Source organism: Ranitomeya imitator, chromosome 7 (genome assembly GCF_032444005.1).
Source record: "Ranitomeya imitator isolate aRanImi1 chromosome 7, aRanImi1.pri, whole genome shotgun sequence".
NCBI classification, from domain to species: Eukaryota; Metazoa; Chordata; class Amphibia; order Anura; family Dendrobatidae; genus Ranitomeya; species Ranitomeya imitator.
In genome coordinates this window covers 56653120-56668924 of record NC_091288.1, presented here as the reverse complement: position 1 = coordinate 56668924, position 15805 = coordinate 56653120, and the positions used below count along the sequence as shown (strand labels likewise).

Genomic DNA, 15805 nt, shown 5'->3' with positions numbered 1-15805 from the left:
CATTGAGGACACCATTAATTTGGTCCAAATTACCAACTCTATTTGCTGAAATTCAGCCTCAAACCTGCAACGAGCCTCCACCATGCTTCACTGTTATCTGCAGACACCTCCTACAGTAAACAAATTGCCCTCGGTTACTGACAAATATTTCACATTTTCCCTCATCAGTCCAGAGCACCTGCTGCCATTTATATTCACCCCAATTCCTGTGTTTTCGTGTATATTTGAGTCACTTGGCTTTATTTGACTGAGATTCATCCATGAAGACCACTTCCGGCCAGACTTCTCTGAACAGTAGATGGTTGTTAGCTGGGTCGTACTGGTTGCTGCCAGTTCTGAGCTGATGGCACAGTTGGACATCCTACGGTTTTTCATCTGCTGCACTAACTTTTCTTGGCCGACTACTGCGTCTACAGGCTTCCACATTGCCAATTTGATTTGTATCTTCATTGCTGAGAAATACAGGTAGATCCTTATCCATCATGCAGTATCATAAGGGAGGTCTCTTATTGGCTCCAAATGTATTCTAAAGCAAAATACCCCTGCATCCACAGAAGATCTGTGATGGGTTCTCCAAGATGTTTCGAAGACCCTCCCTAGTTCCTTCAAAAACTGCTGGCAGGCCTACCTAGAATTGAGGCTGTTTTGAAGGCAAAAGGGTGGTCACACTAAATATGAATTTTGAAGGCAAAAGGATGGTCACACCAGATATGAATTTGATTTTGCTTTTCTTTTGTTCATTCACTTAGCATTCTATTCGCTGATACAATTAAGCTATTAACACTTCTTACTTTACAGCATTTTTTTTCCCCACCTGCCTAAAATGTTTGGAAAGTACTGTAAATCTAACAAGCAAGCTTAATAAACTTTTCAATATCTCTTATTAGATAAAAATAAATGCCCTTCTCTTCAGCTAAAATCCAGATCATTTTACATTCTGCAGTACATAGAAGCAGGAGAGACAGCTGTTGCTTTCTAGTAATGGTTTTATTTCATCCCAAGTGCTGGATTCACAACTACTCTGCTCGGTTCTGCTGTACTGTGTCCTCATTACGGTGGAAGCTTTTGTGAACGAGCTATAGAGATTGGAGAGCAGGAGCCTTTTTTATGTGTACAGTGAATGGTAGACATAACTACCAGTCTCCACCCTTTATGGAGCGGAGCTTAGAGAAAACCTGACAAAATAGAGCTAGCCGAGGGGGAAACTTAAAAGTATAAGCTAAGAGTCATATAATGGTTTGTGTATACATGATATATAAAACTGTTCATAGCATACGAAAACATCTGTGTGACTTTTTCAGATCTATAAAGCCTGGCTTCACTTGAAACGTGAGCATTTTCTGTGAATTCAAGGCCATCCTCGTTCTCAGACTCTTCCAGTGTCACTTGGGGCCGCACTATAGTCTCAAATACATTCTTACTGAAGTTTAGAGGTCATGATTGCACACTGTTCACTAAGGATTCGGCCACTGGATCTTACATTATCTTGAGAAGCGGCCATTCCTCGGGGAAGACCTATGTGCTCCCCCTCCATGTCATCCTTGGCAGATATGAAAACCGCTTAGTGGAAACATATTTAGTAGTAGTGATGAGCGAGTATACTTGTTGCTCGGGTTTTCCAGAGCAAGCTCAGGTGGTCTCCGAGTATTTGTTAGTGTTCGGAGATTTAGTTTTCATCTCCTCAGCTGAATGATTTACAGCTATTAGCCAGGCTAAGTACATGTGGGGGTTGCCTGGTTGCTAGGGAATCCCCACATGTAATCAAGCTGGCTAGTACCTGTAAATCATTCAGCTGCGGCGATGAAAACTAAATTTCCGATCACTAACAAATACTTGGAGATCAACCGAGCGGGCTCAGGAAAACCCAAGCAACGAGTACACTCGCTCATCACTAATATTTAGTCAAAAATCACGAAGTTCCATTACAAAAGGCTAAGGTTACATGAGCGTATTTCCTCTCATCTGAGAGAATTGGGTCAACTATGCAAATCACACTCTGAAAAATCAGACTGCACTTAGATGTCATCCAAGTGCAGTCCGATGGTTTCAACGCACTCATTGACTTGCATGGACGAGTGCGTTCCGAATATCAGATTAAACTCGGACATGCAACAATTTTTTTCATCGGATAGACACAATCTGAGAAAATAATTGGACATGTGCACAGCCCCATAGAATAACGTTGGTCTGAGTGTGATCTGATGTTTTATCGGATTGCATTGTGACAGAAAATACGGTCGTGTGCGTGAGCCTTTAGGCTGAGAATAAAGACCCAGTGACCACCAGCTCTTCATATGTCTCCTGAGAATCTGACCAGAATAGAGGTGAAATATTGATGTTGACAGGTAGATATTGGTTAATTTTTTGAGTTTTTCATTGAAATTAGACCCAAATAATCACCAATTTATAAATTTTTCTAAATTGGTCTGAAGTTAGGGTCTGCATTTTTATCACAGGTGCCTTTTTCTGCAACGGCGCCTATTTAACTTTCTATTTTTTTCCAGAACGAAATATATATAAAAAATTTTATATATAGGGAACTAAAGGACTGTGTTTACACACCGGACATAGTTCTCTATGCTTCCCGATTAATGATCTCACACATATGACCAGACTCGGCATCCAGTCGTAATCGTACTTTACAGTATAGTTCAGTGAATCGAGCAATGCTAATTTATGACTGGCAGAAGCAGCAGAAAGCATTGACAGATGCATCTGTTCCCACCGAGATTTTTCCAAGATTTCTTTCCATTTTTGTCCCAGGAGATCTGCCACTTACAGAACTTTCATGGGAAAACTGCCGAGTCCGAGGAACAGCTGACATTCACAACTTATCTTAAGAGTTTCTTACTGGTACAGATGTGATGTGTAGAGCCACAACTAATCATCCGGGTACTGTAACCACTCAGCAATTTCCAAGTGAAATGCCCACATATCTCATGCCGCCTGGCTGTTTCTGATGCCCATGCTTGGACAGTTGGTGCAAAGCTATTGAAATCCTGCATTTTTCCAGAAAAGAGTTTAACATTAATAACCATCACCGCTAAAATGCCATATACTGTCCAGTATGGAAACACAAAGACCCTGGACCGCCGTCCATCAGCTTCCAATGTAGCTAAAAACCGGCAACTTGGTGTTCTCCATTCATGTGATCGGAATTGAGCAGTAATTCACTTCCCATTGTAATTTTGGCATATCTTTGGGCTCCTGAAATTATCATTTCCCAACAGTTTTAGAACAATAACTTAAAGTCTAGGTCATGGCATGCTACTGAAAATCTCCCCATGGTTACCCACATCTGTTTTACGTAGAGACGGCATACAGAACTTACCAACATTATAATGGGAAAAATGTGGACATCCAAACCCTTGGATGCCCATCAATACCCCAAACCACCCAATAAACATCCATTTGTAGATCTGCTCCAACCTTGTCTCTTTTATGAACCCATTTCCTGGAATGTCCAGAGAACATTAAGACTTTTGGCGACTAACATACATATATGTATAATGGCACCACTTTGTGTCCTGATCATAAAGGTTAAAGAACCTTTCCAGCATATTTTTTATTTCGGTGGTGGTAACTCTAATGTATGTTCCCTGCCCCTAGTAATACCCTTACCAGTCACTATTTTCTCCTCTGGCTCAGCTTCGGTCCCATTCTGCCATCTTGTGACCACAGATCTTGACTGACCCGAGCCATTGGTCACAAGTTCTCACTGTAAGACTACGAGAGCCGCGTTCTCGCCCGTTCTGGCTCTCATAGACTTGCATTGAGAAGAGACTTCTGGTCTTCCCAGAAAACACTGGAGTCATCCTGTTGGTCACAGAAGGCAGAAGACGAGTGGGGCGGTGCAGAGAACAGAAGACGACGGTGGCTGTCAAGAATATTACTAGGGCATGGAACATGTATTAGTGATACAACTAAAGAGGTGGAAAAAAAAAACCCACCAGAGTGGTGCTTTAATTTATTTTTTCAACTTTTTACTAATGGATGAAACCAGGTGAAAATGCACCAGCGCACTCTCATTTATAACTACCACTTGAGTGACCAAATGGTCTCTACACCATATCAGGATGAATGGAAAGCCATATCTAGATAAACACTTTTAATGATTCCAATAATTGCCAAAAAGCATATTTGGTCAGAAATCACAGAAGGAGGAAGATCCTATATTTGGCATTTTTGACATCTTAAAATGAATAAGGCACAGATTTTTTTTTGTGTGTCGTACCAGTGGTGTATGGCCGACAACAGAAAAGTCAACCATCTCAAAGGATATTTGTAGCCATAATTTCCCATGATATTTCAATATATGATTTAAACTAAGAGCCCTCAATGCAGATCCTCAACTATTCCCCCCACAGACCTGTAAATCTAATGGTATGTTTACTACCCAGACTAAAATATGTTTCATATATAAACATCTGGTTTGAGAGTTGGTTCATCCTGACATCCATAACACTCGGTAAATCATCCACCATGCCTCATCCTCTAGGAACGTTTTCAAGATGAATTACACTTATTATTCTTCGTGAATGATCTTGATGGGAAAATACTTGAATTTAAGTAGAAAAGTTGTGTCCATTTTACTTTTCCACAGCTGCAAACCCCTGGGCCAGGGAACATAATGCACAGTGTGGAAACCATATTATCCAGATCCTTATCATCTACCATCCTATGTAACTTAGTTGGATGGTGACCATTTAATGAAAAATATGAAAGCTACTATGGATCCCACTTTGCATATACCAAGTTAATGTTGAAAAATGATATGATGATATTTCAAATGAAACATAAGAAAATTACAGAACTAAATTTCCCAATATAAAATAAATATCGGAAGCCATCTCGACTTTCTGTGACCTTGTTCTGATATTTTGCTCCTAGAACTCATTTACATCCACATTACAATGATAAAATAGCATACGTACACTATATGGACAAGTGTATTGGGGAAACAATATATGACACCTACATGATATTTTAGGAGAGCTCATTTTAAATCCATAGGCAATGATAAGGAGTTAGTTCCCATCTTTGTAACTGTAACAACATTCACTTTTCTGAGAGGCTTTCTGCAAAATGTTGGCGATTTTTCCCCATTCATCCAGAAGAGCATTCATAGGTTCAGACAGGGCGTTACGCATCGGTCTCGACTCCAGGGCCAAGTTCTGTTACCTTCCCCTATAACCAACCACCCTTTGCGGTGCTCCACGTCTGGTTTCACAAGCTGCCCAGCGTACCTCACTGACATCATCCCCTAAGGTCTTCTTGTAGACACATATCTCTCCGAGTTTTCAGTAAGTGATCTGCTCAGTTGCCTTTTGTTTTTGGTGGTTGTTTTGTGCAACCTGCATCCAGTACTCCTCAGACATACCGATTAAACTTTCACCTGCTTTAAGCATTATGAACTGTTAAATGGAGACTGTATTTTACATCTTCAGCTCCTGCGTTTGTCTACACTCCTAGCTCTGTAGCTCCTGGTGTGTGTCTTATTCTACTTGTTGGTTGGCTGTCCAGCATTGTCCAGGTTCTCGCTTATCCATGTGCCATCCAGCAAATCCAGTCCACTGTGCCATCACCCTGGACCCATGTATTCACCCTGATGTGCAGCTTGGTGACTCCACCTCACCAGGTGAGCCCTAACACATTGAGAGTCAGGCACTCTTGCCCAACGTCAATCTCTGCTCTAGTTACTTCTAAAGGTTTTTGATGGAGTTGAGGTCAGGGCTCTGGGCTACTGATCAAGTTCTTCCAAACCAATCTCCTTCCTGACCATGCGTTTATGGACCTTGCTTTGTGCATTGGGACAATCAGATTGGAACAGAAAAGAACCTACTGCAAACTGTTCTCAAAAAAGCTGGATGCTACAAATCGGCCAATATGTCTTGTATTCTGAAGCATTAATATTTCCTTTACTTGGACTTCACAACTAAACCCGTAGCATCATCATCTTTCCTCCACCAAACTTTACGGCTGGCACTGTGCAGTCAGGAAGGTAATGTTCTCCTGGTGTTCTCTAAAATCATCCTCGTCCATCAGATGCCAGATAAATAAACATGATCTGTCACTCCACAAAACATATTTCCGCTACTCCAGAGTCCAGTAATGGTGGCTTTACACCACTTCATGCAATGCTTGCCATTGTGCTTGGTGATGTAAGGCTTGCATATACCTGCTCAACCATAGAGACCAATGTCATTTAGCTCCTAGCATACAGTTTTTGTGCTGATGTTAATTTCAGAAGAAGTTGGTGACTTTTACGCATTTGAGCCACATCACTTAGTCACCCTGCTCAGTAACTTTGTGTAGATTGCCACTTCACAGTTGAGTAGCTGTGGTTCCTAAATCGCTTCCGTTTTCCAATGATATCACTCACAGGTGATTGTGAAATATTTGGGAGGGAAGACATGTCATGATCGGACTTGTTACACTGGTGACATCCTATCAAAGGTCCACACTGGTATCGGTGAGCTAGTTAGTAACAGAAGACTTCATGACGGGGGCTGGATGTTATATATTGGCGGCAATGGGACTGAATGAGAAACCGGTATTCAATGTTGAAGAGGTGTGTCCAAATACTTGGGTCCATATAGAAAATAGAATGATTTTATTATTTTTTTCTATGAATAAAGAAAAATATTCCAGAAATAAAAGAATCTAAAAGTATTCTTGTACGGTGTCTCATCTTCTAATGGGCGCTGTAAATACCTAAAGTGCAATAAGGTGATTGGGAAAGTCCTTATCATTCCTTGGCTGCGAGTGCAGAATTCACACTCCATTATGCAGATTCGGAGATTGCAGACTACAATGCCGCTCTGTAGAGTACAGTGGAATACAGATGTCAGCAATGCATGAACACAATTTCCAGAGGGAAAACATCTTGCACATGGCGGCCATATCAGTAACTGAACTAATTGCTGTGATAAAGGAGAAACAGCTGCAGAAATCAGACAAAATCTGTTTAGGGCAGCAACAACTGTTGGAAACTGGATTACATAAGGAACATGGACTGTATGTACAGTATGTGCCACGCCAGGTACAGCACAACAAGGACAGGGATACTACTGCTACACCAGAGCCAAAGCTATGACGCCAATTTTCCCTCATCAGTGGAATGCACTGTGTCCTAATCCATTTTTAAGCGTGCTACCATGCTGTGCTGCCCTGCATCTGCCAGTTTCCAAGTGCTGAAGCCTACAGCTGATAGCAGGTTGTGAACTGAGGAGTTACAGACCACTGTGCTTGCCCAGTAAAAATGGCAGCTACTTCATAAGTCAAAAGTCACATTGCAGTTAATAGCTAGAACCCATATTATAGAAATCACAAAAACAGATTTCCATGAAAGGGGTTGTCCAGGCTTGGGGTTCAAGTCTGCAGACACTCTATATGACTGCAGACTTGTCAATCCTCGCAGTGTCAGGATTCTCCAGTGTCAGGATTTGTATACTTCCAGCTACATTCCGACTAGACGTGTCTAACCTTGCTTAATTCACTTGTATTGAGTGAGGTCGCGCACGTCTAGTTTGCACGTGACAGCATGTATGCAATTCTCATACTTGTGGTCATGCTCCCACTCGCTTCTGGAACCAGAGACTCTTGACAGCAAGAAGTGTATGCACTGTATGGATTCAAAAGTCTGCAGTCACATTGAGTGACTGCAGACTTGAACCCCAAGTCTGCACTACCCCTTTAAAATCAAACTCCATGTAAATAACCACCCAAAAAAGGTCTTTCAATTTTATATCTGATATCATGAAATTATAGTGGCTGCTAGCGATTTCCTTTACCATTTCTTTACGTGTTAAAGTTCCAAATCCCTAAAGCCAATTTATTAAAAGATATATTACGGAATTGCTCAAATAGCAATCCCTTACCACAATGTTTTAATGAGAACTACTGTACAGTGGGTGCATGAAGTGTTCAGACCCCTTACATTTTTCACTCTGTTTCATTGCAGCCATTTGGTACATTTGAAAAAGTTCATTTTTTTGTCAATAATGTACACTCTGCACCCCATCTTGACAACAAAAATAAAGAAATGTAGAAATTATAGCATATTTATTAAAAAAGAAAAACTGAAATATCACATGGTCATAAGTATTCAGACCCTTTGCTCAGACACTCATATTTCAGTCACATGTTGTCCATTTCCTTGTGATTCTCCTTGAGATGGTTCTACTCCAGAATTGGAGTCCAGTTGTGTTTAAATAAACTGATAGGACTTGATTTGGAAAGGCGCACACCTGTCTATATAAGACCTCACAGCTCACAGTGCATTTCAGACCAAATGAGAATCATGAGGTCAAAGGAACTGACCAAGGAGCTCAGAGACAGAATTGTGGCAAGGCGCAGATCTGGCCAAGGTTACAAAAGGTTCCTAAGAGCACAGTGGCCTCCATAATCCTTAAAAGGAATCTGTCACCCCATTTTTTGGCCTATAAGCTGCGGCCACTGCCATCAGGGGCTTATCTACAGCATTCTGTAATGCTGTGGATAAGCCCCTGATGTAACATGAAAGATAAGAAAAATGAGTTATATTATAATCACCCAGGGGCGGTCCGGTCCTGGTGTGGTCCGGTCCGATGGGCATCGCGGTCCAGGTCCGGCACTTCCAATCTTCATACGATGACATCATCTTCTTTCCATCCTGTCGCAGCTCCTGCGCAGGCGTACTTTATCTGCCCTGTTGAGAGCACAGCAAAGTACTGCAGTGCGCAGGCGCCGGGAAAGGTCAGGGAGGCCGGCTCCTGCGCACTGTCAACAGGACAGATAAAGTACACCTGTGCCGGAGCCGCGACAGGAAGCAAAGAAGAGGACGTCATCGCATGAAGATGGGAGCCGGAGCCTGAACGCGATGCCCATCGGACCGGACCGCCCCGGCGTGAGTATAATCTAACTTGTTTTTCTTATCTTTCATGTTACATCGGGGGCTTATCTACACTACAGAATGCTGTTGATAAGCCCCTGATGGCGGTGGCCGCAGCTTATAGGCCAAAAAAATGGGGTGACAGATTCCCTTTAAAATAACAATGGAGTGGCTTCAGAAAAACTCTGTGACCATTCTTGACTGGCCCAGCCAGAGCCCTGACCTAAACCCAATGGAGCATCTCTGGAGAGACATGAAAATGGCTGTCCACCAACGTTCACCATCCAACCTGACGGAACTGGAAATGATCTGCAAGGAAGAATGGCAGAGGATCCCCAAATCCAGGTGTGAAAAACTTGTTGCATCATTCCCAAGAAGACTCAAGGCTATACTAGCTCAAAAGGTGCTTCTACTCAATACTGAGCAAAGGGTCTGAATACTTATGACTATGGGATAGTTCAGTTTTTCTTTTTGTAATAAATTTGCAAAAATGTCTACATTTGTTTTTTTTCAGTCAAAATGGGGTGAGTAGTGTACATTAAAGAGAAAAAAAAGGAACTTTTTTGAATCTACCAAATGGCTGCAATGAAACAAAGTGAAAAATGTAAAGGGTTATGAATACTTTCTGTACCTATTGTACATGTTACAGATACTTTCTGGTAGTAACATTCAGAGAATTCATACAGAAGATTGATACGGTACATAACAGATGCAAATGGAGCAGATGGACCCAATTGACTAGAACAGAACAAAAAAGGAAAATACAAGTGTGAACAGAGCCTAAGAGGACTCAACGTTCCTGCTCATGCCCAGCACACCCATTAATAACATTACATCAGAGAATTTTATATTTATGCAAATTGTTACTCGTTAGACTTGCAATTGTGAGAGGAACTCGGTGTTAAGTTACTCTAAAGATCAAGTATCAGTTAAAAGCTTTTGGACTCAAACCTGTGTAATACCCGGCCATCATTTCCTCTTTGAACTGTCGAAACTAAGCAAACATGCATAACTTTGATCTGCAGCTTGAGAGCCATGCCTGCCCCCCACCACCAAGGTGGGCACAAAAATCACAAGAGCTTCTCCACTTAGGGCCGGAAGAGCTGCGGTTTGTCCAGATAAACAGAGGTTTTGGCAGAGAGTGCTAGAACACATGATGCACAGGGTCCGAGGTCAGCTACAAATCCTTTCTAGTATTTTTTAATCGTGTGCCAACATATTATCAGAATGACCAAATCACTGGAGCAATGTCAGCGGACTATGGGTCATTTACGTACTATACCATTGGCACGGTGCGTGAAGATTTACAGCATAGCGCCGGGATTACTATCTATATGGGGCAGAAAACCGATAAAGATTTACTATGGGTCAAAGACATCATTATCTCCAATATCGTGCATCCGGATAATCGGTTTATAATCTATAATGGCAAAATTACTCGTTACGTCACCTTAGCAGTTAATTAGCGCCATTATTGTGCACTAGCAAGCCAAGAAACCCACACTACCGCCATTGTGGGATGGATGGTTAGCCATTCATTAATTCACAGGTGATTTATTCTGCCGACCTGCGTGTCTGGAGGAAAAATAACAAGCACCGTCCATGATTTGGTTTCTTCAACTAAAAGATTGTACTGCGTATGTGCGGACATGGCAGTAACACAACACTAAGGCCACGTTCACACTATCAGTATCTTACATCAGTATTTGTAAGCCAAAACCAGGAGTGGGGGATACATACAGAAGTGGTGACGTGTTTCTATTATACTTTTCCAATGATTGTTCCACTCCTGACTTTGGCTTACAAATACTGAGGGAAAAAACTGACCAAATGCTGAGCGTGTGAACGTGGCCTAAATTAGTGAAAGTCAGACAGACAAGCTGAGAATTGATCAGACCGCAAAAGAAGGAGTGGAGCTGCAGTCACTGTCCTACTGTTACATCAGGTCTTAAGGTACCGTCACACTAAGCGACGCTGCAGCGATACCGACAACGATCCGGATCGCTGCAGCGTCACTGTTTGGTCGCTGGAGAGCTGTCACACAGACCGCTCTCCAGCGACCAACGATGCCGGTAACCAGGGTAAACATCGGGTTACTAAGCGCAGGGCCGTGCCTAGTAACCCGATGTTTACCCCGGTTACCAGCGTAAAAGTAAAAAAAAAAAAAAACACTACATACTTACCTACCGCTGTCTGTCCCCGGCGCTGTGCTTCTCTGCCCTGTGTAAGCCCAGCGGCCGGAAAGCACAGCAGTGACGTCACCGCTCTGCTTTCCGGCCGCTGTGCTTACACAGGGCAGAGAAGCAGAGTGCAGAGGGACAGACACCGGAATGTAAGTATGTAGTGTTTGTTTTTTTTAACTTTTACGCTGGTAACCAGGGTAAACATCGGGTTACTAAGTGCGGCCCTGCGCTTAGTAACCCGATGTTTACCCTGGTTACCAGCGAAGACATCGCTGAATCGGCGTCACACACGCCGATTCAGCGATGTCTGCAGGGAGTCCAGCGACGAAATAAAGCTCTGGACTTTCTGCAGCGACCAACGACATCACAGCAGGATCCTGATCGCTGCTGTGTGTCAAACACAACGATATCGCTAGCCAGGACGCTGCAACGACACGGATCGCTAGCGATATCGTTTAGTGTGACGGTACCTTTATACTCCAGTCACAGCCAGAGCTGCAGTCACTGTTCTATTGTTACATCATGTCTTATATTCCAGTCACAGCCAGAGCAGAGCTACAAGGCTTTTTGGTTACACAACAAAGATTGAAGTGTGAGATTTCATCTAATTGTCAAAATAGCGATATTTCAGCATACAAGCACAATGCACCCATCACCAAAAATCAAAACCTGCTGGATTTTTGCGGTCGATCACTGTTAAGTGTTAATTAGGTTTATTAATTTTTACTCTCCACTCTGTACTGGGTATATGTGCTGACATGACATTTAGATTATTCTTGAACACTAAGCATGGGTAGATGGTAGTGTGAACACTTCAATTAATCTAATTAACGGCAAATTTACAATTTTTTGTAACTTCTTCATACATTTTACTGCAATGATTCTTTTAGGTGGACAATCCAATAAACCACTACATTTTTATTAGAATTATTTAGACATTTTCTTTGGAGTATCACATCTGGCAAGAAGTCCTGAATGAATAAATAAATATGCAGGGCAACACGGTGGCTCAGTGGTTAGCATTGCAGCGTTGGGGTCCTGGTTTCAAATCCTGCCAAGGACATCAGTAAGGCTGGTTTCACATTTGCGGATGGAGGTGCTGTGGAGGGCTGCGTACGTCCGCCGTGAAGCTCCGCCCACCGCCGCACCTCCTCCGGTCACCTCTGCCTGCGTGCATACCCTACCTTTACCACTAGGTACGTAGGTACGTAGGCCATGCCGATGTATGCGAATGCCTCCGCATGCGTCGTTTTGACGGTGCGGCGTCTGCACCAAAATGCAACTAGTGTTCGGCGTAGGTCGCCGCACCGTCAAAACGTCGCATCTGGAGGCATCCGCGTACGTCGGCATGGTAAAGATACGGTACTCACGCCGGATGCCGATGTAGGTGGAGTTGACCAGAGGAGATGCGGCGGTAGGCGGAGCTTCACGGCAGATGTACGCAGCCCTCCATCCGTAAATATGAAACCATCCTAAGGCGTCTGTATGTTTAACAATCACAATGCTGTCTGCGACTTCATCCTCTGCATCATCTGACTGGATGAAAAATTGCAGGGTTCAGTAGCTGCTGCTGTTTTCAGAATTGCTCCTTAGGGCTCAAACTCACATGCGAGAAACTTGGATGAGTCTCGCATGTCAATATCCGGCACTGCACCCAGCACTCGGATCGGAGCGTGCGGCCGCGTAGCAATACATGCAGCTCCGCTCCTGAGTGCCGGGTATTGATGTGCGAGACTCATCCGAGTTTCTTGCATGTGAGTATGAGCCCTTAATAAAAAAAGGACTTGAATTTATGATGGAACGGCTGCTTCACCGGCAAAACTCTGCATTCAATCATAATCAGCTGCATGTTTCTATGGATAAAACTCCTGTTCTCCCACAAAATCAAGCAATGGCTTATTACCAGACAATTATATGACAATGACGCTCCATCTGACCCCCCCCCCCCCCCCATCGCTGTTCAGTTCTAGGATTTCAAAAACAGAATAAATCAAATACTGTGGTCATACATTCACCAAGAATCAGTGGTGTTTTTATTAAAACTAAAGCAAATTTAAGGAGATGGACATACTGCCCACATAACCCCTTGAAGATACATGAATAGTTGTAAATGTACCTTACAGTGTAATGTGTATTATGATATGCGTTATTAGTAGTGATGAGCGAGTGTACTCGTTGCTCGGGTTTTCTCGAGCACGCTCGGGTGGTCTCCGAGTATTTGTTAGTGTTCGGAGATTTAGTTTTTGTCACCTCAGCTGAATGATTTACAGCTAGTAGCCATCCTAAGTACATGTAGGGGTTACCTGGTTGCTAGGGAACCCCCACATGTGTTCAGCCTGTCTAGCAGCCGTAAATCAATCAGCTGAGGTGACAAACTAAATCTCCGAACACTAACAAATACGAGATCACACGAGCAACGAGTATACTCGCTTATCACTAGTTATTAGTGATAGATTGTATTTTGCCAAACAGTAGGGAGAGCTAGGGTTAATATTTGTGACTAGCCCAGAGTGGGAAGAGCTAAGGTGAAGGGAGAAAGGAAGTTTCCTCTCAGAAAGTCAGATAGGGCCCAGCATGCAGTAAAAGCAGAGTGATGCACTGGAGATGGGTCCTAGGACAGGGTGCCGAGCAGTACAGCCCCGAGTTTATAGCTCAGAGAGGTAACGGGCCTGGATGAAACCGAGAAATGTGAGACGAGGAGAGTGCTCCAGGCGGGAGTTCCAATGTTGCAGCAAGCTAAGAAGCCAAGTACCGGCCATATTGGCAAACTAGTCCCCTTTAGAGGGAAGAGGACACGGTACCACAGGTTGAGAATAGGACTCTCACTAAGACTGGTTTCACACGTCAGTTTATTTCCAGTACCGGAAAAAATGGTACCGGAGATATCTGTGTGTGTACTACGTGTTGCACACGTGTGGCAACCGTGTGCCGCATCAGTATCACACAGTCGGCTGCCGGGGAAGAAGAGCTACAGTAAGCGCTGTTTCCTGGAGGGTGGTGCTGAAGCTGGTTCTCATCAGTCTCCCCTGCTCTGCTGGCGATTGGCACAAGCAGAAGACAATGATGTCCGAACAATGACAGCAGGTGGGGGCTTTTGGGACTCTTACCCCCATTAACTGACACCTGCTGCCACTAATAACAGTGACAGCAGGAGCGGATGATTGGGGTATTCCACAGCTGCCACCTGCGATCTAACTAAATAAATGAAAGAAAAACCCAACGTGGGTTCCCTCCACCTGCTGTCATAGTTTGGACATCATTCTCCTCTGCTCGCACCGATCGCCAGCAGAGCAAGGGAGAATGAGGAGAGCTGGCTTCAGCACCAGCACTGATGCATCACACAGATGGCACCCATGTGCGATACGGGTTTACATAGATCCATTGACTTGAATGGGTCCGTGTGATCCGTGCAGCTGCACAAAAACGAACATGTCTACGTGTGGGTCAGTCGGAAACACGGTCTGTGAAAACAAAAACAGATATGTGCACAGACCCATTCATTTTTATGGGTCTACGTGTGTCACTGTCTCCAGTACGTGTAAAACCTGTCTCCAGTAGGTGTAAAACCTGTCACCACATGTACTGGAGACACTGAAGTGTGAGAGAGGCCTAACTGGTAGTACTGAGGTGGGCTGCGGTAAAGGCAGCTGACCTAGAGGAAACAGTAACAAGCAAGTTAAGAGAAGGGAAGGGAGACGGTGTGTGAAAATGCTCCATAAGGCCGGTTTCACACGTCCAGATAATTCCGGTACCGGAAAAAAATCGGTACCGGAATTATCCGTGTCCTTGTGCCCCTACGTTTCTGTGGCACATCAGTGTGGCACACGGGCGGCACACATGTGCCGCCCGTGTGCCCACTGTGTACCAAACGCACCGTGCTGGGTACCACACGTACCAGCATCTGGTGCTGAAGCCGCGATTCATATCTTCCCTGCAGCAGCGTTTGCTGCAGAGAAGATATGAATAATAGTGTTTAAAATAAAGATCTATGTGCCCAGAGAAGATATGAATAAGTGTGTTTAAAATAAAGATCTATGTGCCCCCCGCCCTCCCACTCCCTGTGCGCCCCCCTGCTGTTCTGAAAATACTCACCCGGCTCGCTCCCTCGCCGGTGCTGCTTCCTCTCCTGGCCGCATCTTCTCCTGTATGCGGTCACGTGGGGCCGCCGATTACAGTCATGAATATGCGGCTCCACCCCTATCGGAGGTGGAGCTGCATATTCATTACTGTAAATGAGCAGCCCCACGTGACCGCATACAGGAGAAGATGCAGCCAGGAGAGGAAGCAGCGCCGGTGAAGGAGCGAGCCGGGTGAGTATTTTCAGAACAGCAGGGGGGCGCACAGGGAGTGAGAGGGCGGGGGGCACATAGATCTTTATTTTAAACACACTTATTCATATCTTCTCTGCAGCAAACGCTGCTGCAGGGAAGATATGAATCGCGGCTTCAGCACCAGTGGGGGGGACAGCGCTTAATGTAGCGCTGTCTCGTGCACGGCACACGGACTGCACACGGACAACGTCCATGTGCGGTACGTGTTTTACACAGACCCATTGACTTTAATGGGTCCATGTAATACGTGCGCTCCCACGAACACTGACATGTCTCCGTATTTGGCACACGGAGACACGGTCCACAAAAAAATCAATGACATCTGAACAGATGCATTGATTTTTATGTGTCTACGTGTGTCAGTGGCTCCGGTACGTGAGGAAACTGTCACCTCACGTACCGGAGCCACTGACGTGTGA

General features: G+C 44.2%; 1 protein-coding gene across 3 annotated transcripts in view; it reads right to left on the bottom strand.

Annotated features, from left to right (window-relative positions):
* COL18A1 (collagen type XVIII alpha 1 chain) overlaps positions 1-15805 on the bottom strand; it is a 234024-nt gene that overhangs the window by 98674 nt on the left and 119545 nt on the right. The window lies entirely within an intron of this gene.